General features: G+C 37.5%; 1 pseudogene; it reads left to right on the forward strand.

Annotated features, from left to right (window-relative positions):
• Positions 1-3660: 3660 nt before the first annotated feature.
• On the forward strand, positions 3661-4294 carry LOC109375128 (GTP-binding nuclear protein Ran-like; annotated as a pseudogene).
• The last annotated feature ends 9101 nt before the right edge of the window (positions 4295-13395 follow it).

Here is a 13395-nt window from a genome sequence, read left to right on the forward strand (position 1 = left end):
CACACACACACACACACTCTCTCTCTCTCTCTCATCCTATTGCCATGATATCAAAAGCAATTAGTATTTCTTTTTTCTTTTTTTTTTTCTTTCTTTTTTTTTTGTATGTGTGTGTGTTGTAATTTTACCTGGTAAAATGTCTGCTTTCTGGCTGTTAACTTAGAATAGAGCCTCAGCTTTCTATTTATTTTGCTGACTAGGGAAAATCCAAAGGAAATTGAGTTTCTTTGATTTATAAAGTCACTGTTAAGTTTCTGAACTTCTCTTTTTCATTCAAATCACATTGACTGTAAATTGATTAAAGAAAAGTATCAGAGTAAATTTTCATAGAAATAATCATCTTTTCCTCATTCATTGCAAAGAAGAGTGGGATTAAATCAGCACTTTCCTTCCTCCTAGGCTGGAATTTTTCCTATACCTAATGGTTTATGAAGGGATTCTTACTGTTATGCTGGGAAGAACTAAGATCATGTGTTACAGGCTGATTTGGGGAAATCAGGAAGTTATGTCACCCAAGGAGAGAATGTTCCAACCTGTGAGTTTGTCCAGGCTGATAACACTGTGAGATTACTCAAATGGGCACAGTCTGTTTATTCTCTATTTCTTGTTCAGTGCCACTTAACAATTCACAATCCCTACAGAGGATTCCTAAGGAAAAAGACATCAGTGTGTGTAAAAATTAAATAAAGAGCGTTTTAGTTTGGGTTCCCCAAGAAGTACATCCTGAGGCAAGGAACAAATAAACAAAACAGAAACAAAATCATAGATTGAGAACATACTGATGGTTTCCAGATGGGAGCGGGGCTTGAGGGTGAGTGAAAAAGCAGAAGGGATTAAGAAGCACAAATTGGTTGTTACACAGTAGTTTTGGGGATGTACATAATAGCATATAGTCAATAATACTGTAATAACTGTGTATGATGTCGTATTGGTACTAGATTTGTTAGGGTGATAGATAGGAGGGGGGTTGGGAGGCAGGGTGAAAAAGGTGAAGGGATTAAGAAGTACAAACTGGTAGTTACAAAATAGTCATGGGGACGTAAAGTAAAGCACCAGGAATACTGTCAATGATATGGTAATAATTATGTATAGTGCCAGGTGGGTACTAGACTAGTCAGGGAATCATTTCTTAAATTATACAAATGCCTAACCACTGTGCTGTACACCTGAAATTAATATAAAATAATACTGAATGTCAACTGTAATTGAAAAACTAAAAAAGGGGGTAAAAGGTGAAGGGGAATAAGAAGTCCAAATCCAGGTATAAAACAAGTAAGTCGTGGGGATGTAATATAAGGCATAGGCAACATAGTCAATAATATTGTGATAGAGTAGTACAGTGTCCGATGGCTGCTGGACTTATCCTAGTGATCAATTCTTTAGGTATATAAATTTTAAATAACCGTGGTGTACACCTGAAACTACTATGATATTGTATGTTAGCTATATTTTAATAAAAACCTCAAAAAAGTAAATTTAAAAAAAATTCCAACTCTATTTTTTTTTATAACTTTATGAGACAGTAAAATGCCTGAAAAGTGGCACTTAGTAGCCCTTACCTGTTTTCTGGGTAAAACAATGGCATAATCACTCTTTGGGCCCCGTTAAGCAGCCATCTACTGATCGAAAATGGCTAACTGAGAATTTGAACTAAAAGTCAGCTTGTTCAACAAACACTGCTTAGTGTTCACAGATACCATTCCGCTTCACAGACAGGAATGAACCACAAGCTCACAGAGTTTTAGACAGTGTCACCCTGCATCTTTGCACCACACCAATGAGTAAGGGTCAAGTCACTGGCAAACATTTTCTGAAATGGAGTTATCAGAGAACAGTAGTGATAACATGATTCCAATCACTTTAAACAGGTATGACCATAGACTTAAATCCACAATGTGATTATTAGAAACATGACAATCTTTGTTCACAAAGTGCTTCTGTTTAATATAGTGAGAGGTGATATAGAGTAGTGGTCAAGATCATGGACTCTGAAGTCAGATGCTTGGGTTAGAGTCCTGGCCTGGCCACATACCAGCTGTGCAGCCTGTTTAGTTCACTAAAGCTCTCAGTACTTCTTTATAATCTGTAAAATGAGGATGGTAATGTTTCCTAGCCCAGAGATTTGTATTAAGGATCAATACATTGAATACTCCTAGAGCAATCCTGGGCACTATGTTGAATATTAGCTATTTTTAGTAGTTAATCACCATTTCCACATACTGACTAGTGCTTGAGCTAATTATTTGAAAACAGAGTGAGGTGAAAAAAGTTACACATATGATTTAATTGCACCCAAATGTTAGTGAATACCTTGAAAAAATTAGACTCTGAAATTAGAAGCAAGCAATTCTGACTTGAGTAGATTCAAATGGCATCTTGGTAAGAAATATATTTTCCATTACACAGAGACACCCATTTTTAATACCCACACATACACGAACAAATGTATTCATACATACACACCTAAAAAATGTTTCATGAAGCAGCACTCATTCAATTTTCTACTCACTTTTAATTTAGTTTATGAAAATGTTGATAGTACTCTAATACTGATTTTGCCATGATTAATGGGCCATTACCTAATGGTTGAAATATACTATATAACCAATCAGATAATTACAGTAATTATCAGTGAGATAATTACAGTAAGGCCTCACTTAATGTTGTCAATAGTTTCTGCAACTTGAAGTGAAATTATGTATAATGAAATCAATTTTACTATAGGCTAATTAATATAAACAAGAGTTAAGTTCCTAGGGCATCTCATTAACATTATGACAAAACGTCATTGAACAAAATGGCATTATTTGAGGACCTGTTGTATGTGGGGGAAATATGTGTTCTTCCCATTTCTGGCCACTCTTCAGCCCATTCCTGCCCTGTAGTATGAGCATTAAGCTCTCCCTTAGTAGAAAGGGAAATAGAGACTCTTGCACACCTTCTCGAAGATTTCTCTAGTCCTGACATCAGCTATTCGTCTTTCTCAGAACTTCTCTGAACATGTAGGACATGGAGAATGAATGTTCCTGCCTGGGAAAATAAGGACCTCTCTATGACCTAAAATTCTGCCTATTGTGGACGTGGGAGGAATTAAGTTGTAGGAGGAAGGGGTCATCAAACCTCTGGAGAGCTGTGAATAGCCTCTTCCCAGCCCCAAGACAGAAATCATGACCCCTGCCCTTTCATCCAATTTATGGCCAAAGCAGCACACAGTATCAAATTTCATCTTTGACAATTAAACACATAACAAGGTTTTAGGGATGGAAATTTTGTAGGGACAAAACCAGATGGAGTATATTTTTAGATAAGTGGTACTTACCTCCTACCACAAAACAACTTGAAACATGGTCCCATTGGGGTTTTTTTGTTTCATTTTGTTTGTCTTTCTCTACTCAGGCCAACTATACATCACAAAATTCTACCTTTAATCATGATTCACATTTCTTATAAAGTAGCTCAAATCCTTGATTTCTATAGTTGGCAGGTTGAATTAGAGATATGGGAATTCACCTCACAAAAAAGTATTAAATAAAGAGTTCTGGAAATAGAGGGTGGTGATTATGATTGCACAAAAATGTGAGTGGACTTAATGCCATTAATCTGTACACGTAAAAATGGTTAAGAGACAGGCCCAGAGACACTTCTGGAAGTAATATCACGATGGCTGCTCAAGGAGAACCTCAAGTTCAGTTCAAACTTGGATTGGTTCGTGATGGTGGGACTGGAAAAACTACATTTGTAAAATGTCATCTGACTGGTGAATTTGAGTTGTGTAGCTACCTTGGATGTTGAGGTCCATCCCCTTCTGTTCCACACCAATAGAGGACCTACTAAATTTAGTATATTGGGATTCAGCTGGTCAGGAGAAATTTGGTGGACAGAGAGATGGCTATTACATCCAAGCCCAGCATGCCAGGATAATGTTTGATGTAACTTCAAGAGTTACTTACAAGAATGTGCCTAACTGGTGTACAGATCACCAGATCTCTATGTGAAAACATTCCCATCATGCTGTGTGGCAACAAAGTGGAGAGTAAGGAAGGACAGTGAAGGTAAAGCAATTATCTCCCACTGAAAGAAGAATCTTCAGCACTATGACATTTCCATTAAAAGTAACTACAACTTTGAAAAGCCCTTCCTCTGGCTTGCTAGAAAACTCATTGGAGACCCTAACTGAGAGTTTGTGGCCATGCCTGCCCTTGTCACCATGGACCTAGTTTTGGCATCACAATATGACCATGACCTAGAGGTCGTTCAGGCAACTGCTCTCCTGGACGAGGATGATGACCAGTGAAAGTGATGCTGGGGCCCAGCGTCAGAAGTCTAGTCTTACATAGACAACTGTCCTGTGGTGTCAGTGGTGCAGCGTGTTTGCCACTTTATTATATAGCTAAGCAGAACATGTGCTTAATCTTTGGGCTGCTGAAGGAGACTAAGTGGGCTTCAGAGTGGGGTGTGGCAGTTAAAAAAAAAAAACTTCAGTTTTTGGACCTGCATATTTAACTGATTGGGAACGAAGTTGTTTCCTTATTGAGTTTCAAATATAGACTGCTACAGTCACATTGCCAGATTCAGCGATGAAATCTTGTTTGTTACTGTCATTCCCATTCTTTTTCATTTAGAATCAGAATGAAGTTGCATTTCGAATTTAAAAAAATGGGTAAGATGGTAAATTTCATGTTATCTGAATTTTACCATGAGTGCAAAATATCTTCAAAGATATTAAATAAAAGTTCTTTCAAATTCAGATTATACATTATACGTTGAAACCCTCCTCCCACCTTACCCTTTCATCACCACAAAAAGAAAGGAAAAAAAACCCACAAGCAAATGTTACATGTTATAGTTTGTTAGTCGAGTACAATTTAGCTATTTAGATCTTTAAATCTAAATTTATCCATCTTCACTTGTGAATTTTTATGGTTCTGGGGAATAACCAGAGGAAATGGAAACATCCCTCTTAACTCATATTTACTCAAGTTTCCACACATCCAACCACCTCATCACTGAAAAAGTTCTCCATAATAAACATGCATCCATAAATACACTGACATTTTTACTGATGCCAGAATTGACATATTAGCTTCAACTTTGTGTCAGAAACCTAATGACTTATTCAAATTAAATATATATATATATATATATATATATATATATATAATTCCAGAATATGAAAATGGAAGACTTTTTCAAAGGTTCTGCTTGGCTACACCCTGAAAACTGAAAAAACAACAACAACAACAACAACAAGGACATTGGATTTGGATGCCTTTATCAAACAAAGCCTTGAAGAAAACCAAGGGAACAGTTCATTTAACATACGTTTCTCATTGACCTTGTGAGGCATCTATCCAGCATATTAAAATAAAAGAGTTCTGTGAATAAGCATACTGCACCATTGAATTTTGATGGCCTTAGAAGCCACTCAAGCTTCACTTTTGTGGCTCATATGTCATCAGAATCTGTTTCTAGCCATTTGTGAAGAGCTTCGTTGTAGCTTCCAATTACCATAGTGTATCTGCTTCTCTCTTACCATGCTCATCTTATCACCCAAACCAAACATTCTGCTTAGTGAAAACAACGTTACTTCATATAAGATTCATTTTAAAAACCTATTAACTTTTGGCTTTTTTTCACAGTGCTTGAATGCATTTACTATTTCAGTCTTAATTGTGGACTTGAAATCTACCTCATGGAAACCTACGGCTTGACAGCATTCCCATGCTCCATGCCACTCCTCCTCATTTCCTGTAACAATTGATTATATAGGAAAGTCAGTATAATTGAAGGGACAAGGAAACAACACTTGAAATGTATGGCTAACTATGCAAATACCTGTTTGGCAATGAACAGGACTATTTAAGCTAAACAGTATTAAGTAAAGCATATCTGTGACACTGTTCTAATCTAATTTTTCTTTAAAAATTCTAGGCCAAAACAGTAAATCAAAGTCCCCAATCAAAAATTTTGTATTTTTGTTCTGTTCTGTAGTACACAACCGCTGTACTACAAGGAATTGAAGGGAGATCGTCCAATATACCCATAATTTCAAGGACATACATTACAAACAGCCCTGACTTGATCATATTTCATACAACTACCAATGCTCAAATTAGATCAACAGCAAGATATAAAAAATAATAAACTTGCCAAGAGATTTTCAAATTAACATAATGATCAAAAGATGAAGATTTATATGTGCACACCTGAAGTATAAACCTCTTTATAAATAAGGAAATCTCAACCGTGGAGCCTTGATATCCTAAATTTATAAATAAGGGAAGTGCAGCTCACCCAAAATGGTAATGGCATTTTATTTGCATTAAACCAAGAGCTATTAAATAGTTGTGAAAGGTGAAAGCTATCAAATGCATTTCAGGCATTGACCAATTCACATTCCTTTCATCTCTGGATACGCCTCCTGAAAACTTTTAAGCGGACATCCAGGAAATCTTTTCAAATAACTCATATATATCAAACTTGTATTATCACCACTATTTATTCTGCTTAATCTAGTGACTTCCAAGAACTGTTGTTTTCCCAATCCTGATACTGATTATTACTAATACCTCCTACCACTCAACTCAAGAAGAAAGGGAATGAGATTAGAAAAGTAAAAAGAGGAAGAGAAAAAGGAGGGAAGCTGTAAGGAATCATTGGAAGGAAAAAACAAGTAAAACCATTATCACGATAGAGAAAAATGCCTCATTCCATTTTTTTATTTTCCTTAATTTACTGAATTCAGTAACTATACATTAAAAACTGTTCTCGCCACAATAGCTAGCATTTACTGAAAAACTATTATGAGCCAGACATTGCTCTAAGCACCTTACAAATATTATCTCATTTAATACTAACAACTCAATGAAGTAGACACTATTAATATTCCACTTTATGCACAAAGAATCTAAGCACAGAGAGCTAAGTAACTTCACTCAGGTCACTCAGCTAGTAAGTACTACAATAGATATAGAATTCAACCCAAACAACCTAATTCAGGAGGCCATATTTTTACCTAGTACGTTATGTTGCTTTTCTGTGTGAGAGCACTGCTAACCACATTCACATGTGGATTCCATTATAATAACATGCACTCAGGGGGAGATTAGATCCTAGGTTTCATTCCTTCACTGCGGGAGACCAGCTCCCACAGGTCCAGGGGTTCCCTCAGGTAGAGGTGGAGTTGGCGAGGAAAAAGGAAAAAACACACAGAGACACAGAAGCACTTTTTCAAGAAGAGAAGTGTCTCACTTTATTCTTACAGCATGTCCCTTTTATACTGGGCAGTTGACTATTTACATCATTGAGCTGTTTTTCCCAGAGTTGTTTTTCCAAGTTTAAACCTTTACCCATTAGGAAATTGTTTTCTACATAGTTTCAATGTTAGTTCCTTCCCAGGGTCTGTTTTCCTTAGAAGTTTGTTTTTCTCAGAGTGTTACTTCCTCACGATGTTTCTGTTACAGGGTACAGCTGGATCTGTTCTATACTAATGACTAACTTATCCTAACTATGTTTCAATTTCTACTGATAATGACCAGAGCTGAGTTCCTGCCTTGGGCTTAAAGGATGTTTACTACTTAGCAATTATTTCAGACACTACTGGCTAAACAGGATCTTAAGAATTATAAGGTGCATTACTTGTCTATTACTAAGAAACAGCAAAACAGAATTCTTGCAATATGTCTAAAACTCACTTATTTATAGTTAAGATAAACAACCAGTATAAGAAGGGGTGTCAGATCTTCATCCTACTGGGGGGCAGCCAAAGGGGAATTAAAAAAATTTTTTTAAGATACAAAGCAGTATCTGTTTCTCAGTCAGAGCTTCAGAATGTGTCACAATTGCAGTGCGCTTGGCCATGTCACACTGAAGCACAGCCAGCTCCCAACACTTCACTAAACATTTATGATGAACATACTCTAGTTTTAGCGGCTTGTAAAGAACACAAAAATCAATAAATCATAGTTCCAGTCTCAGATAAACTCAGTCTAGTGGAGGATATATTATTACAACACAGTGAAAACAGTGCTTATAGAACTATGTCCAAATTGCACCTGGGGACATGAGAGTGGGGTGACTAACTTCATGGAGAATGTTAGCGAGATGTAATAGAAAAGGTGATAAACAAGCTAAGCTTTTTAAAAGGCAAGTAGGAGTTTCCAGAAAATAGGGAAGGTAGAAGGAGTAGGAATGCATGTTTTGGATAATAATGAAGATTCATTGGTTAATAAAAAAAAATGGTGCACATATATACACAAGGGTTTGTGCTAGACCCATGAAAAACATACAAATAAAATACAACCCCTTCTTTCAATAAATTTATAATCGATAAGTCTAGGAGGGGCGATAACACACAAATTTTATTACAAGGCTATGTTTTTTAAATGCTCTCAGACTAAAGATAGGCTCTTTAGATGATCTCAGGGTTTCTTAGAATAAACCCAAAGAATTCGGGGGAACAAATGCCTACTGTGCTTCTATAACTCAGAGTTCAGGAATGTGGCTGGATGAGCCTCGAGAGTCTGAGGGTAATAGATGATGACTGAATGTACCGTTACAATGGTATCTGTATTATATGTAATGACTAGGCTGATGAGGTATACCTGGACCAAGCAAGTGAGGGAGTGTCGGCACATGTCCAGACTAGACAATGTGTAGGTCTTCTGTGGCGTTAGGCAGAAACCTAGGCATGGAAAGGGACTAGTCACACTTCCAGGAAGACCTGCAATCTGCTCACAATTGTGTGATCCCTGCTTAGATCAGGGCACTGAGAAGCTTGCATCTTTGTATTGGATGATGCTGCTGCTCTTGGCTCCATTTATTAACTGTACTTTGTACTGTACTCTTAACACAAGTAAAATGTGTTTGATTTACTCAGAAGGTACCTATGTCTTATCTTTTTGTCAATCCAAGCCCGCTAATAAATCTTTCCAATATGATAGTTGGGCAAGTTGAACAAATTATATAGAAGTTCAGAAGAGGAGGCTACTGTTGATTAAACAATCAAAGAGTTCTTGGAGGAAGGGGCATTACAATTATATTAATTGAATCTATCATCAAACAAGCAAGATTTCAGTCTGACTCAGCCCCTTATTGGTTGATATATCCAATTGTTAGATAAGTTAATATATTTTAAAAATAATGAAGTCTAGTCTTGCTGGTGTTGGAGACTTCCTGCCCTTTACAAAGACTAATTTTACAATTTCTTTATAAAGAGAAAAATTTTAATTCTCTTATCCCCAGGTTCTTATGGGTATCTTATGATACTGACCAAGTATGTCAACAATAACAATAAACATCTATTGCATAGTTCTTTACAACTTACAGAGTATTTTTAAGGATTATAGTCTTGTTTGATTCTCCCCAGTAACCTTGTGAAATATTAGTCAAGTTTAGTTTCTTACCCCAGGCCACGTGGCTAGTAAGTGAACAAACCAGCTTTTCTCTATTATCCCACTATTAAGTCCCAGTTCTGGTTGAGCCCACTTTGGGAACTCTCAGCCCATGAATTATTAACCTCCTTTCCTTTCTCTGAGAATTGCCCTCCCCCTTATCCTTGTAGGTATACCCACACGCAGCCATGTACTACACACATTTCTACTCAGGCCCTGGTCAATTGTACGAGTATACACGAAATCAAGTATACACTGAATTAAGCCAGAAAATCAGATTTTTCTAAGGAGGATTTTGGCATTTGACACTAAGATAGGAAAAATTTGTCTCTCCATGTGCCAGGAAATAAAGTATGCAAATTTAGAAGCTATGAGGGGCCACATTCTACTCTGAGAACAAATGTTAGCGTCTGCAGAGAGAAGCATGAAGCAGAAACACAAAGAGAATCAAGGAACAGATACAAAGAGAGTGCCCAGTGCCTTTGCCATCCCATTCTAGTCCTTTGAGACCTAGCTATATTCTTAGACCTGTATCCAATTTCCTTTCATCTAGAGTTGAAAGATGTTGGTTTCCATCACTTAAAGTCAGTGTCTTAAATAGTAATATTGCAGACTCTGTGTAAGATCAGTTAATATCCCATTCACTAGGATACAGTGGCCATAAGAGAAGAAAGGGGAGGAAGAGAAAGAAGGATGATGGAAAGAAGGCACAAAAAAAGAAGGAATAGAGGGAAAAGAAGAGGAGGAAAGGATAGAGTGAGGAAGGGAGGAAGGGAAGAAGGGAAGAAGGGAGGAAGGAAGGAAGGGAGAGAGGAAGGAAAGAAAGAACAGATGAGAAGGGAGGTTATTTTCTATATCTGTTATCCATAGCCACAACCACTCAAACCTCCCTCTGCTCCACTGAAGGAAAAGGGGCAGATTAATGGCCGGGTTTGAAAAATGTGTGCAAGTGCTTGGTATAAGAACAACGGATTTGGTGGAAAAAAATTTTTTTCCAGAGTAATCTTAACAGTGCTTTGAGAAAATGAACCAAATAAATGGGATTGAGAGTGAGGGATGGGGATGGGAGAATAAATAAGAGAGATCAGGGTGGCTCGTTAGTTAAGAGTTGGCTTGGGAGCGTGAGCTCTGAGCAGCACGGCCACTGGTTCAGATCCCACATGGGCCAGTGACACTGCACCCCCTACAGCTAAGGTGGTGAACAATAGCTCGATCTAGAACTGGGCTGCCATGAGTTGTCGGTGAGTGGAGCTGCAGTGGGCTGCGGTAGAGCTACTATGAGTGGCCGGCAGCCAGCGTGAGCTGCCAACGAGCCGCCATGAGCTGCCATCCAGGGCCTGGCCACCGATCTGCCTCAGCCAGGAAGAATGCAATGATAACAACAACATGGGCCAGTGAAGCGACGTCCTCCACAACTAGACTGAAGAACAAAAGGACAGCAACTTGTCTGTTCCCCTTCCCCAATTCCCCCAAGCTGTTCCCTCCCCCAATTCCCCAATAAAAATATTTTTAAATAAATAAATAAATAAAGGCGATCAGTTGGGAATTGAGAATGAATCTTAATAAAGAAAAGACTGGTACTCACAGAAAATAGCCACCAAAATTCACATTTAGAAGTCCCTAAGCATTTTCAATACCTTGATAAAAAAGGATATCAAATCACAAAGGCCTTAGGAGTAAGTGAGGAGATCTCTGTCAAGTGTGTTTGGAGATGAAGAGAAGCAGAGAAGACAGGCATGACCATCAGTCTTTTATTTTTATTTTTTTGCTTTTGTTTGGTTGGTTGGTCGGTTTGGGTGTTTTTTGTTTTATTTTTTTGACTGTTGAACACCTGATTGTAGGTAGGGAGGAAAAGATCAGTGAACCCAGAGATTGAAAATGCATCAGAGTATAAAATTAGTAGAAATTAGATCCTGGAAGGAACAAACGTCACCAGTGTTCCTATGTGGAAAATCTGTTTTGGAGAGGACAACAGTTACATAAACATGATATCTTTCTGACAATGAAATCACAGTCCATAGCACAGGCCTAGCAGATAGTCAGCACTTAACAAATGTATGTAGAATGAATAAGTCAGTCTGCTATTTAAATATACATGTGTGAAATATATGCATATTTTTGTTGCTGATAATTTTTTAAAATTAGCCAATGAAAAGAGAGAACATTCTATAACCATTAGCCCTAGAGAGCCAAAAATAACAATAAGCTCCACTTGCCTTGAACATCAGAGAAGAGGAATATAATTACATGTCATATCCAAGCTTTTGCCTTACAGCCGATTTCAAGACCACCCCCTCTGCATTGGCCCCTGACCCTATTAGTCATGAGAGAGTGTCTCGGTATGACCGAGGCCCGATGGAATGATATCGGTAAAGCTCTCTGGGGGGGGGGGTCTCAGTATGACTGGGACCTGATGGAATGATATCAGTTTATCTCCCCTGGGAGGACACAGTAACTCAGTGTCCTGGGGCTGTGTAGTGATGTATGAAGGTATAGCACTTGTTGGAATACAATGGGATGGGTTAATGGAAAGCAGCCTTAAGGCACACAATTACACACGGTTACTGATTTACAGCAGTTTTACTTGAAAATTTTCACTAAAAGCCATGCGTTGACCCGATTCAGGGCTCAGTCTTCCAGGCTGAGTCCCTTGGTCTCGCTCTTATCTGACTTTTGTCTCTTGTTCTTATTCAATCTGCGTCGCCCCTCTCAAGTCCCATTTGCCCTTGCCACGCAGGATGTGACACCAAGCTAATCCAGCCACATCTATACAGTAAGAAGCCATTCCATCAGCAGAATAATTTGCCATAATGAAAGCCAAAGTAACAGAGAGCATTTTGAACAGAGAGCGCTTCCTCAAACATAATCCCATGACACCCTTTACCACATGATCTTCCTCTAACATCAGTTTTCTCATAAAATGACTTTCTTCCTTCTAGCGCTTACATTCAGAGAGTAGCATGCTTCCTATTTCCAGTGAAAAATCAAGTAAGTCAGTATATGAACAAGGCAGACTAAAGATTCTCACATGTCCAAAATCAAAATTGAGAGTTGTGGATGACTTAAGATTTGTATCCTTCAGCACAAATCCTAATAAAACTTGTTCCATGTGATAGTAAAAAAAAAAAAAAAAAAAAAAAAAAGCTGTTATATAAGATGTAAGTAAAATGTAAAGTAATTAAAGAAAACAGGCTTGGATCATTTTGAAAAACTGGAATGTTATTTATTGCCAGTTGTCTATATCCTTGAAAAGAAATGTGCTAAATAACCCAGTTTTCCTAAAAAGTGAGTGAGTTAGGGACCTCAGACCTTAACTGTCTTTCTTTCTGAGAGATAATGTAGAGGTTCTTAAATTTTTTTGTGCCTTAGCCCTCTTTGTCTCTCTAGTGAAGCCTATAGACTCCTCAGGGTAAAATTCACATGGGCCTAAAATAAAAAGCCAACTGAAATTGAATTACAGTTGAAAAGCAATTGAAATATAGATATCAAATATTAAAAGAAAATGTTGTGCTATGGTAATATGTAACACCTTTATTAACATATTAAATAACAACGTTGGTAATGGAGCTAATAACTACACTAATTCCAATACAGTAACTAGTATGAACATTTCAAATAAAATTTGTAATATGTAAGAAAATACAAAAATATCTATAATCTCCATTCTGACAAAATCACAGGTATATAGTAAGACAATATAGTATTCCTGGGCTTCATGGTTTGGAGTCAACATTCATAACTAAAATAAGTTCTAACTTTCAGTTTGAGCTTAATAAAAATAAAGAACTTTTGCTGTGAACTGAAATTCACAGATACCAAGTTAAGAACCTCTGGTTGTCCCTTTTAGAAATAGCACAAATATAATTCGTGTTCACCCACTGTGCTAATTAACTAAATAAAAACAAGCTTTTACCTTCTAGAACTGTTAAGGCTTCCCTGAGTGATCAGAGAACACTGACAGAGCGCTGTGACTATCGCTGGCAAGGGAAAGATAAGTCCATGG

Source organism: Hipposideros armiger, unplaced genomic scaffold, assembly GCF_001890085.2.
Source record: "Hipposideros armiger isolate ML-2016 unplaced genomic scaffold, ASM189008v1 scaffold_902, whole genome shotgun sequence".
In the NCBI taxonomy this organism is placed as follows: Eukaryota; Metazoa; Chordata; class Mammalia; order Chiroptera; family Hipposideridae; genus Hipposideros; species Hipposideros armiger.